Raw genomic sequence first — 12,266 nt, 5'->3', positions numbered from 1 at the left:
AATACCACTGCCATCACCCCCACTCTTCCTCAAAACTGGTCCTAGCTCAGGGCTGCATAGGTGTGTTCAAAACCTGCCAGTTTCAGCTTCCAGATGATAATAGTGAGTCTGTAAGTAATTGCATGCTTTATTAACATGGAAACAAAAACATTCCAGACAAAGGGGGCTTTGCTGTCACTTGAGTCTAACTAGACTTTTAACCCTCTGGTAGAGCACTCTGTTCCTCTAGAAATGTAAAATGGGAGAACTGATTGCTAGCCCTGTGTTCCCAGAGGCCTCTGCTTCATTCTAGGAAATGAAGCCCCACAAACCTGGTGGGGCTTTGAAGATCTCACAATCCAACATAGGTCCATAATAGCTAGTGTGTGTCAGCTGTTTGCCTGATGGTACACAACAAATGGCACAGAGACAAAAAAGAAATGCTAACAATAGATTTACATGGACGGTGTACACTCAGCCTCATGCCGAGCCTTCTTGTACTATTGAACAGAAAGCAGATGTTGCTTCTTATCACTGGGGCATTTGAAAGTAACATTCAGATTGGCTGCAAATTCTTAGGGGAAACAATCATGGTGATACTTCTCCCAAATCTCTCTTTATCACCAGACAAGACTTGAATGAGCTTTTAGTGCTTGCTTTCAAAACCAGCCTCATGACTCACTGGTCATCCCCTGCAGTAGGAGTGATGCAGAATAGACAGCTGGATCTTGGCTGGGAAGTGATGTTTCTCTTCAAGACTATTAGTGGAAAAGCGAGATGATCTTATGTGTAAAATATGTATACATCATTTCAGTCATAGGCGGTCATGGTTCCTGACTCTGTTGTGAAGTTTATTGACCCTTCACAAGTGGAATATGCCTAGCAGAATCACTGTTCTTTGTTTATTTCTTGAAAAGCATTTACCCATCCCAGAGACAATAAAAAGGGCTGAGAAGATCTAACAATTCAGACATCCAGGACCAACAAAATGAAGACCCTGCCCACAAGGCCTGCTACATTAGAACCCCAATGCTCCTCTATGGATACTTCACCCAGCCTTTGGCCTGACGACCCGTGCCACCCCCAAAATGGAATCAAGCCACAGAACATATCACATGTGTGTGTTTAAGTCACCCATTATGTATATTCTCAAAAACAGTGCTAATTGATCTGTGGATTCTGTGATTGAGAGATATGTGAACTGTGAAAGAAGCATTTTCTGCAGACACATATTTTGAAGCATACCAGAAGAATGCTGTAAGATGTAATCTGGAACACATGCTCAGAATGCAAACAGTTAATGCATAAATTTTCAGTTTGTACAACTGCAGCTCTAAAAGGGGACTTGTTTATTCAGAGCTCTGCAGAGAGAATGCTACAGCACCCAGGGGACAGACAATGCCAGGCACAAAACCCCGGTGCCTCAACATGTAAAAGGATGTTTTTCTGTGTGCTACAAATCCCACTTGAAAATATAATTAGAAGGAGAAAATGGCAAACTATTGCATTAACTGTAATTGAACAAAAGACCAGCAAGGCATGTGGGAGGCTGCAGGAGCCCGTGGGAGTCTCAGGATGCATGAGATCCTGCGAGTGATGTCTCCTGGGCACTCTCATTTTCTTTATGTTGTCCCTCACTACTATTGTTGACTGGTGATCTGACTTGTAATTAATAGAAAAGATAGCAATAACAAGCTAAAATACAGAGCCGCAGACTAACCTCATCAGAAACACGTTTGTTAATCTGATTAAGAGCAGGCCTCCAAAAAGGTGACTTAGAACCAGAGAATCATTCCGTGTCAGACAGGAAACTGTCCTCCTTTCTGCCACAACAGACCTGATATATTCACTATCTTTTAATGAGCTCCACTGATTTATTCAGCTCTGCTCTGCTCCCTCCCCCACTTTTCTACTGTGCAGGATGTAGATTAATTCAATGCTTAATTGTTTAGTAAATTCAATTTTCCACATTCTATTCTGCATAGCTTTAGCTAAGGTTCTTAAATCTTCCTCCGTGAGCCCTGAGCTCAGTGTTTGTGATCTCTGCCTACCTTTTTCATCACCATTTTTCTTCATCCACCACTTAATTCACCATGAAAAGATTTTCCTTGCTGGAAATTCTGATTCCGCTATGATCTGTGAGGCATTCCGATTCATTGCATTTCCATTGTGTTGGGTCTTAGATGCGGGGCTCCTCTTTCTCACAGCTATGGCCACATTATACAGGCATTCATGCAAGAAGTGTTGGATTCCACCTCAGTTTATCCAAATTTTGTGCAACCTATCTGTTTAGATTTGTGTGTGCACCAAAAGTAGGTGCCCCCATTTCCCAGCTAACATCCTTCCTCTCACGGCCGTACTCTTCCAGAAGGCGTGTGAATACTAACCGTGGTTCCCTAAAATGAAATTTAACTTCTGTGGTCCTTTCTTGAATTAGCATTGTGTATTAGCATTTCAAGAATGGTGTAGTCACATGAAACTGAGCATCAGAAGAAATCCACGGGGTTACCAAAACAGAACAAGAATTGTGCTTACCTCAGTTCATTAAGCAAGATTAAAGGGCAAGTATCAGAAACAGCTCATGAACTCCTTCAGTATAAATATGTAAGACAGCCCTAATCAGAAAGAACTCCCCCAAAAGCCATCTACTGGGGAGTTTCAGTTATAATAACACATGTTTCTAACTATATGTGGTCTCACCAAACAGCATCATTATTTCAAAATTAAAATATGTGCATGTGATTAAGTACATAAATCTGTGAAGTTGTGAGTTGCTTGGGGCCACTTGAAAAGGAAGCATGACAGAGTAAAATCAACAGTGCATTGAGTTAGAAGTTCAGCAAATCTCAGGCATGGCCCGAAATTAAGTCTCAAAGAGGCTTCTTGGCTTTGGTGTCTATAATTTCAGAATAAGCGGTGGCTATGTGCTCATCTGTGAGAAAAGCACTAAAACAAAAGCCCTAACCTGAAGTTCTATTACCATCTATGGACTATTTCGGGGCTCGGCGGCGGGGGGGGGGGGGGGGGTTCTGTTTTACTAACTGTAGTGTTTAAGTACATACTTGTATTTTTTTTCTTGGGTGGTAATGTCTGTAACTGTCCCCCAAATTCTCAAGGGGACATGTGACTCAAAAAGTATAAGAATCTAGGAGGTAGTCACAGGCCTAGACTCAAAGCCAGAGAGGAGGAGACTTCTGAACCCACAGAGTCCACACCTACTGGACAGTGCAGTGACACACTCCACACAGGATTCCACTGTCCTACGTGGAATGGGGAAGCAGAAAGCAGCACTCCATCAGAAAGCCTTTTGGTTGATGTGTAAATATTAAGTGTTACATTTAAAATGGCTTAACTCCCAGCTGGAGAGATTGCTCAGATCACTGGCTGCTCTTCCAAAGGACCCAGGTTCAATTCCCAGCACCCACATGGTACCTCACAACTGTCTGTAACTCCAGTTCCAGGGGAGCTGACACCCACGGCAAAACACCAATGCATATAAAATAGAAATAAATTTTTTAAAATGACTGAACTCTATTCACGTTTTTTCCTAATTCCAGAGTCTCAAAAGACAGCAATTTGAAATATTTGAAGCAAGCATCAGTTTTCCCATCTTTCCTTGCTTTGGCAGTCAAGCACTTCCTTTATTTGGGGGGAAGGGGTTGTTTGTTCATTTGGTTTATTCTTTCTCAGTGTTTAGAGTTGCTGGTACTTTCTTTTGAGAGAGGATTTTACTGTCATCTGGCAGCGGGCAGCCATGGCCTCTCCTGACTGTGGGACATTTCAGGACAAGGAGAGGTGGCTCACTCTGCTCAAACTGCTCTTTTAAGAGCTTGGACAACCCATGGCTGGAGTCTGGCTAGAACAAATGCTCAGGGAACTAGCCAGAATTACTTTTTCTTACTTCCCCTGCCCCATCTCAACAAACTGCACTTTTAAAACAGACTCTGACCCCTCCGTCTGCAGTTTAGATGTCAAGGTATTTTGAGGCCTCTTCTTACCTTTTACATTTTCCTTGAACAATTCCTTTCCCTAGCATAAGGTGAATGAGCACACACACACACACACACACACACACACACACACACACACACACGAACTACATTTGTATCTGCCAATGGTTCTCAACCTTCCTAATGCTGCGCCCTGTAATACTCTTCCTCATGTGGTGGAGACTCCCAGCCATAAAATTATTTTCTTTGTTACTTCATAACTGCAATTTTGCTACTGTTACAAATTGTAATGTAAATATTTTTGGAGATAGAGGTTTGTGGGAGGGGTCAAGACCCACATGTTGAGAACCACTGATCTATGGGTTTCTTCTTTACTCTCTTGATTTACATGGCCAACTGTGTGATAAAGCACCTCCATGCAAAGATGTCTACTTCACTCAACAAGTCCAAGGCTAAACTCTCCCCCACCAAAGCCTCCAATTCGTTCTGTTGCTTGTTTGTTTAAAGACAGGGTCTCACTGGATGTCCTGGTGCTCATTGTGTAGAACAGGGTGGCCACAAGCTTAGAGCAATTATCCTGCCTCCGCATCCTGAGTACTAGCATTTCGGGTGTGCAACAACTTGATTTATTTGTTCTGTTTTATTCTCCATCCTAATATGTATCACACCATCCCTCAAAGGTAAAAACCCAATCACTGCTGGGCATGGAGTCACTAATCCTAGCACTCAGGAGGCAGAGACAGGTGGATCTCTGTGAGCTCTGAGGCCAGCCTGGGCTACCAAGTGAGTCAGGACAGTCAGAGCTGTTACACAGAGAACCCTGTCTCAAACAGACAAACAACAACAAACAATAACCATCCACGATTATGAGAGCCATCATGCTTTGTCCTCTTTGCCAGTAAATAATTGTCACACAAATCACCCCAGCTTTGACCGAGCTGGGTCTCACTAAAGCTCAGGCTCCATGAAGGCAGGGGTAGTCCTGCTTGCCTCACTGTTAGGTACCAGTATCAAGCATTGCCCTGTGCTGGTGCTCAGGAAATGATGCAGAATGAAGTGCTCCCTACTGCCTACCGAGCATCATCTGAGTTCATTAGCCTGACTCATGAAGCCTGCAGAGCCTCCCTGGGGGACATTCTCCTTGTTCCCTGGATTCCAGCAAGCCCCGCCACAGGTAATCTCTGTAACTACTCTGCACTTTATTACTCCAAGGCTCAGCCCGCCCTCCTCTGCCTGCAATGGCCGGCTCTGATCTGAAGACCCAGCCTTCTCTGATATGTACATGCTGTCCCGGGATGCTCTCTCTGGAGCACTCAAACCTCCTCATCTGCACCTCTGGCACTTTGCAACCTCATTACTTTGTGGTGACCTGCTGTGTCTATAATTCTTCGCAATGAATACTTCAGAATATGTCTTATTCGTCTTTATATCCCCCATCCTAGGAAACACCACATACAAATGAATTTTTTAATATTTTTATCATATGTGTGTGTGTGTGTGTGTGTGTGTGTGTGTGTGTGTGTGTGTGCTCTGTGTGGGCATGTGCACCTGAGTGCAGGTCCCATGGAGGTGTTAGATCCTCTGGAGCTGGAGTTACAGGTAATTGTGAGCAATATAAGATGGGTTCTGGGAACCAAATTCCAGTCCTCTGAAAAAGCACTACATGATCTTAACTTCTGAGCCATCTCTCCAGCCTCACAAATATATTTCTGAGCAAATTCATCAATAGACAGGGGATCTCTGTGTTAAATTGTACCTGACATTGTGATTGCTTATATTAAATATTATAAAACAACCACAAAAATTTGAAGAATTTAAATACATCTCGAATACTTCCATCCATACAAACATACACTACTGTAAAATATGTTAAAATTTAGTTGCAGCATAACACAGGAAGGCAAGGACAAAAGGAAGGGAGGAGGGGAAATGAGGAACACAGAATTAGGATGATCCGAAGACCTTGTTGTACCACTTACACGGTCTTAGACAAGTCACAACTTCTCTAACCTTAATGGCCTTATCTTGAAAATGGAATTCAAAATAAAACAAAAAACCATCCCCTGGAACAACGGAAGGGAGGGAAGTATAAGCAGAAGGGCTGAGGAGGGACAAGGGATATGACGGGGGTGAACAGGAGCGAAATAAAACAGCATACATGTATGGGAATGTCGTGATGTCACCCATTATTTTTATACTAACTAAAACAAAAGGTCACATAAAACAAAACCTCTAAAACTGTGCCCCTGCAGATATAGCATACATATATTGCAAGCACACAGCAGTGCTCAATTCAGTGACAACTATTACCAGTCTGATGGAAAAATTCACATTGGCCCAGTCAACCCTGAAACATCTACATACATGTGAATCCAGGTCATAGGACAGAATGTGGATACAATGGTTAACATTTGTCTTGGGCTATATTCTGGCCAGTGTTTGTCAACACAGGCTAGAGTCATCTGGGAAGAGGGAACCTCAACTGAGAAAATGCTTCCAAAGTCTATGAGGCATTTCCTAAGTAATGATTGATGTGAAAGGGCCCAGCCCATTGTGGATGATACCACACCTAAGCAGGTGGTCCTGGATTACATAAGAAACCAAGCTGAGCAGGCCATAAATCAAGTTGGCCAGCAAGCAGTTTTCTGCAATGGTCTCTGTTTCAGTTCCTGCCTCCTGATTCCTACTTCTAGGATCCTGTCTTGAGTTCCAGGCTCGACTTCCCTTGATGATGTCCCGTGCTATGGAATTGAGAGCTCTATAAATGGCTTCCTCCTCCAGCTTGCCTTTGTTCATGATCTTTATCACAGCAACAGAAAAGCTAACTAGGATAGGCTATCTCCTGGCTGATATGTCCACAAAGGATGCAAACTGCTCTTATTTTCACCTTGGAATAACATGATTTCACAGTGGTCTGCTTCTTCCCACCTCATCAAGTTTAATTTGGTATCTAATGTTACCAATGGCTTTATACTATTCAAAATAATTTGATGTTTCTCCCCAACTCATCACTCATATCAGAACGATGTCAAAATCCTCTTTTCTAAACTAAGATTAAATCTCTTTTATTGTAAAACAACAGAAACAACTCTCCCCTCCTGGTCTCCTTCAAAACCGGTGGAGAACTGAGTCTGGTGCTCTTGATAGAGAAGAGGTCCTCTGAACACCATGAAGGAGACAGTGAAGCAAGCAGAGTTCAAAATCTGAAGGCTGGCTACACCCAGACACTTGCTCTCAAATCACCAGGGCTCTCCAGCAAAGCTCTCTAGTGACCCAGAAGAGCTGGCACCTCTCAAAAGGCATAGGCTGAGTCTTTCCAGATCAGGAGAATCACCAATCCACATGACGCACATGCTAAATGTGTTTAATGGTCGTGTACACATTCATTCAAAACTTCCCTTGTCAATACATGTCATGTGTTCATGCACGTGCACATGCACACAAACAGACACACAGACACACACAGACACACACAGACACACAGACACAGACACACACACACACACACACACACACACACACACACACACACACACACCACTACACACTCATTATCATAGAGAATGGAGTTGCTGAATGACACCATCCCAGCACACTAGGAGAGCCAGAGCTAATTATCTCTGTCTCTCCACTTTCCATCTCTAAGGTGTCCTTCTTGGGTCCTTAGAAGCCCTTGGTGTCAGTATGGTGACTGATAAACCCCTTAACCAAAGATATCATCCAAGGAAAAAGACCATAAAGATGAAAAGACTGGGGAGTGGGTAGAAAGGAGATGTCAAGTGAACCACCACCTCAATGAGAAACGGGGTCCTATTTGCCAGTGCAGACTTGAAACTGGGGAATGAGGGATGCTGAGATGCTTCTAGGTATGAGGATTTAGGGTTTGATAAACTGGCACTCCTACAGCTATCCTTAAAGGCCCCCTTTGCATCTGCTTCATAGCCACAATTCACCATGCAATCCCTAAATCCATTCAACCACTATTTATTAGACATCTGCACTTCATAAGAATGTGGGAGAACTTGCTTGTTTATCTCAAAACATGGTCCTTTGAGTCTACATCTTCCCAACCTAAAATATAGGTAATTCAGAAAAAGTGTAAACTCCTTTATAGGATTTGAAAAGATTCCTAGAACTAATTAGACAAAATTCGTTTAACCAAAGGAAGTTCGGGAAAGCAATATGCTTCATTTTGTTGTGTTTGTTTGTTTTAAGGGAGTAAATCTGTGTCTTCCCCTTTTAAGCTTTTAGTTGTTTTTAAACATCAGAAGCATTAAAAAATTAATGCTTAATATACACAGATGCTGTGGAGTGAAGGGCCATATTAAAATGTTTGGGGAGGGGTTGGGGATTTAGCTCAGTGGTAGAGCGCTTGCCTAGCAAGCGCAAGGACCTGGTTCGATCCTCAGCTCTGGAAAAAAAAAAAAAAGACAAAATAAAATGTTTGGGGGGGGGCTGGAGAGATGGCTCTGCAGTTAGGAGCACTGACTGCTCTTCCACAGGACCTGGGTTTGATTCCCAGCATCTATATAGAGCTCCAGCCATAGCATTCACAACCATGTGCAGCTCCAGTTCCAGAGGATCCAACATCCTCTTCTAACCTCTGCAGGCCTGTATGCATGTGTGCACAAACATACACGAAAAACACCCATGCACACGAAAAATAACAATCAGGTTAAAATATTTCAACTGTTTTCAGAAACGGCTTAGTCATTCAACAGGACATTTGAAATGAAGCATCTCTAGGTCCACATCTCCAGCTGAAGAATGAGAAAGTGTGGAAGCAATGGCTGGTGATGGAAAAAGACAGTCCCCTAATGGTGGCCCACACTCTCTTTCCACAAAATATCAGTTTTACTTGCCTTACTATATCCCATTTTATTTTATGTTTGTGTGTGTGTGTGTTTGTGTGCATGTGCGCACACGTGTGCGCACTCACATACATGCATACGCTTGCTTATCTGCCCCCAGATGTCAGAAGAGGGTGTTGGATTCCCTAGAGTTGGAGTTAGTGGCAGTTGTAAGCCGTGGGTGCAGGGAACCACACCCAAGTCATCTATAATGGTAGCAAGTGCTCTTTCCCACCATCTGCTGCCTTTTGATGGGGGGGGGGGGTAGGGAGGCTGGGGGGTGTCTCCTGGGCACACTTGATCCTTCTGTCTTCAGCAACTCCCTTTGATCTGCTTGATTCCTTCTCTTCCTTTACCTCACTGCCTTTCTTCCCCCATCTGTAGACCTGCAAGTTCTTTGTGTTTGAGTCCCTCACTGGCCTGGAATTTACTATGTACACCAGGCTGGTCTTGAACTCACAGAGATCCACTGGCCTCAGCTTCCTGAGTATTGAGATCAAAGGGGTTTGCCACCACACATGGCTAGGATCTTATTATGCCCTTCTTTAGTAGGGCAATAAAATGGGCTTTTTACTTCATTATTAGAGGCACAAGGGTTAATTTTGATGACTAGAGCAGATGGTTAATCTGTGGTAAGACAATGGAAGTCCAGCATCCCCTCTCAGGGTCTGTGGCTATCACCAAACTATCACACTCCCTCTGCTCACACTCTGAGCCCTACTGTGTTTACCACTGTGAACTCTTTCTTAATCTAGACAGATATCTGCTTGGCTATCAGTCATTCCAAAGGCATAGCACTCACTACCTTGATGCTAGCTGGTAACTTCATACAGAGTGCAAGTGTGAAGCCTTGATGACTAAGCAACTTTGGTGAATTGCACACACACACACACACACACACACACACACACACACACACACACGGGGAGGGGGGAGACTACACTGTCTATATGTTATTTGCTGTTGTATGTAGGATGATACATACTGTGTGGTGATACATGCAGTGGTGGGTAATTTGTGGAAATAAAGACAGCATCTGTTGAATTGAGTTCTATATTTCCCAGTTCACATATACCACAAGTTAGTCCTCCAAATGATAATTTTTTCCAAACACTGAATCCCCTCTCTCTGTGTAATGAGGCATGCAGAGGAGGAAGAATTTTTGTGCTTTTTTTTTTTTTTGCCTTTGGTGAAAATTCTCCAAGGAGTTATTTCATCTACAAAATGGAAAGTTTTATATCAGATGATTGTGTGAGTTCCAGGAGTCATTGAAGTCTGAGTGTACAGAGGCACACATGTGCACACATTAATGCAAACACAACAATAGGTATCCACAATGCACATAAGCATAAGGCAGAAAACCATGGGGAATGATTTTAAATGTCTTAAATTATGTAATAACGGGATTTAAAGCAGCTTGACCATCGGATAAGAGATTTGAATTCTGTTAGCTCCTCTATACATCACCTAGTCTCAGACAAATGCCCATGCTTCATTCTCATCTCAATACCTTAGCCCACTTGCATGACAGGTAGGATGAGCAGTAAGTAGGAAGCACGGATCTAGTATCTTTCCCAGTGCTTCTTAAGACCCTACTTTCCCACACTGGCATCTTTTGGGTCTCTATTCTGAAATTCTCAGGACTATTAATGTATGCAGTTGAGTTACTTCATAGAAGAATTTAAAAGTGAACAATGCAAAGCAACCATCAACAGATGTAAAAGAACATTCAGAATGTTTCAAAGGCATTCATTCCTGATGAATCCCCCCAGCACTGATAGATTCTCAGCCACGTTCCTATTTCAAGAATCAGCATTAACACCATCCCATGAAGACCTCTCAGAAGACAACAGGTTTTTACACGAATGCATTCAACAAGTTACAAGGCAAGAAAATAATCCCGGCTAAAGGGCCATTGACAAGTATTGACAACCAGTTTTACTCAAATCTCAAAACTGGCACAAAGGAGAGATCGAGAGAAGAGTCAAGTGCACGAAGTGTTCAAATTCTGCTAAGTAGGATGTTGGAGGGGGATCCCATGCCATGAACAGAAGGAAAAAGAAAGCCTGATTACAGAGTCTTGTAGGGAAAGGATCAATGGCCTGTGTCTGCAGTCCCGGCAACAGGGCTGAGTCTGAGCACAGGAGTTCAAGACCAGCATGTCTCAAAAATTAACCAATAAATATCATCTTCCCTTTGCTGTCTTGCTTTGGGAATCATACCTTGGAACAGTAGTTCACAGAATTTAACCTTTGACTGAAACAAACAAATAAAGCTCTAATCCAACTAGTGTATTTGCAAATATTTATTTCCAAATATTTCAGGCCACACTCTACTTATCTAATAGCTTTCTACTGAAATTTGTATTACCTGTCTAGCACTTCGAGTTAGCAGTAGGGGGAGGTTCTAGTACTAAGTGCTGATATACCCAGTACTTTAAGGTCCTTCTATAAGATGGTTTGTGAGCCGCTGTTTATTCTGTTTGAAACTTGACACTCGTCCTCCAAAGAAATTAATATAGACCCAAAGGTGTCTTACATGAAACTGCTACAAACCACCAACTTTCTAAGCAAGCATTCTACCAGCAAGAACATCCAATGATCCTTAGCACAAGGAGACAAGACCTCATGAACAACTGTGCATGATGAACACAGTGCATTCACTCCTAGGAATTGGGGAAAGTATTGAGCACAGGATTCATTCAGTACTGACATCTGGTTTGTATCAGAACAGTGTGTTCTCAGTGGTTTGCTACAATTATCTCAGAAAGTTATCTGAGGGTCTTTCTCTCTCTCTCTCTCTCTCTCTCTCTCTCTCTCTCTCTCTCTCTCTCTCTCTCTCTCGTCTTACATAGCTCTGGCTGGCCTATCACTGTGTAGATCAGAGTAGCCTCAAACTCAAAGAGATCTGCCTGCCTCTGCCTCCTCATTGCTGGGATTATAGGTGTGAGCCACCAGACCCAACTGTTTAGATTTGGGGGTGGGTGTTTTAGTTGTTTGTTTATTTGGTAGAGAGGTTGGTATTTTTTAGGGACTTTTTGTCTGTCTGTCTATCTGTTTGTTTGTTTGTTTGTTTTGTTTTGAGACTGTATCCTACTCTGCCACCTGGACTTACACCCTCCAACCTCTTACCTCACACTCTCCTGAGTTCTGGGATTACTCGAGGGTACCCATCTTAGTCTCTTTAGTCCACAATTGATACCAGAAAAATAGTAACCTACTCAAAGCAACAATTACATTTTTCTTGAAGTTCTATGATTATAAAATGTTCTATAAAACAATACCTCTGTCAAATAGAACCCAGTCTCTTTTTGTCCAGCCGATGGGTGTTTTTGAAGGATGGACAGAGTGTAATTAAAAAGAAAGCATGTTGTTTAATGCAGGGACACTATTTGACAGAGTTTGCGTGATTCTCCTTAGTTCTCACGGTGACTGGCTGAGTGGAGAGTATTCCCGCTTTCACAAACTATACAATTGAGGCTCCCCAA

The 12,266-nt window shown here is 42.8% G+C and overlaps 1 protein-coding gene across 2 annotated transcripts in view; it reads right to left on the bottom strand.

The window, feature by feature from the left end:
- Meis1 (Meis homeobox 1) overlaps nt 1–12,266 on the bottom strand; it is a 138,434-nt gene that overhangs the window by 106,289 nt on the left and 19,879 nt on the right. The gene's annotated exons all lie outside the window — the stretch shown is intronic.

The sequence above is a fragment of the Onychomys torridus genome, chromosome 10, assembly GCF_903995425.1.
Source record: "Onychomys torridus chromosome 10, mOncTor1.1, whole genome shotgun sequence".
NCBI classification, from domain to species: domain Eukaryota; kingdom Metazoa; phylum Chordata; class Mammalia; order Rodentia; family Cricetidae; genus Onychomys; species Onychomys torridus.
Note: the sequence above shows the minus strand (reverse complement) of the source record. Positions and strands in the feature narration are given on the sequence as shown.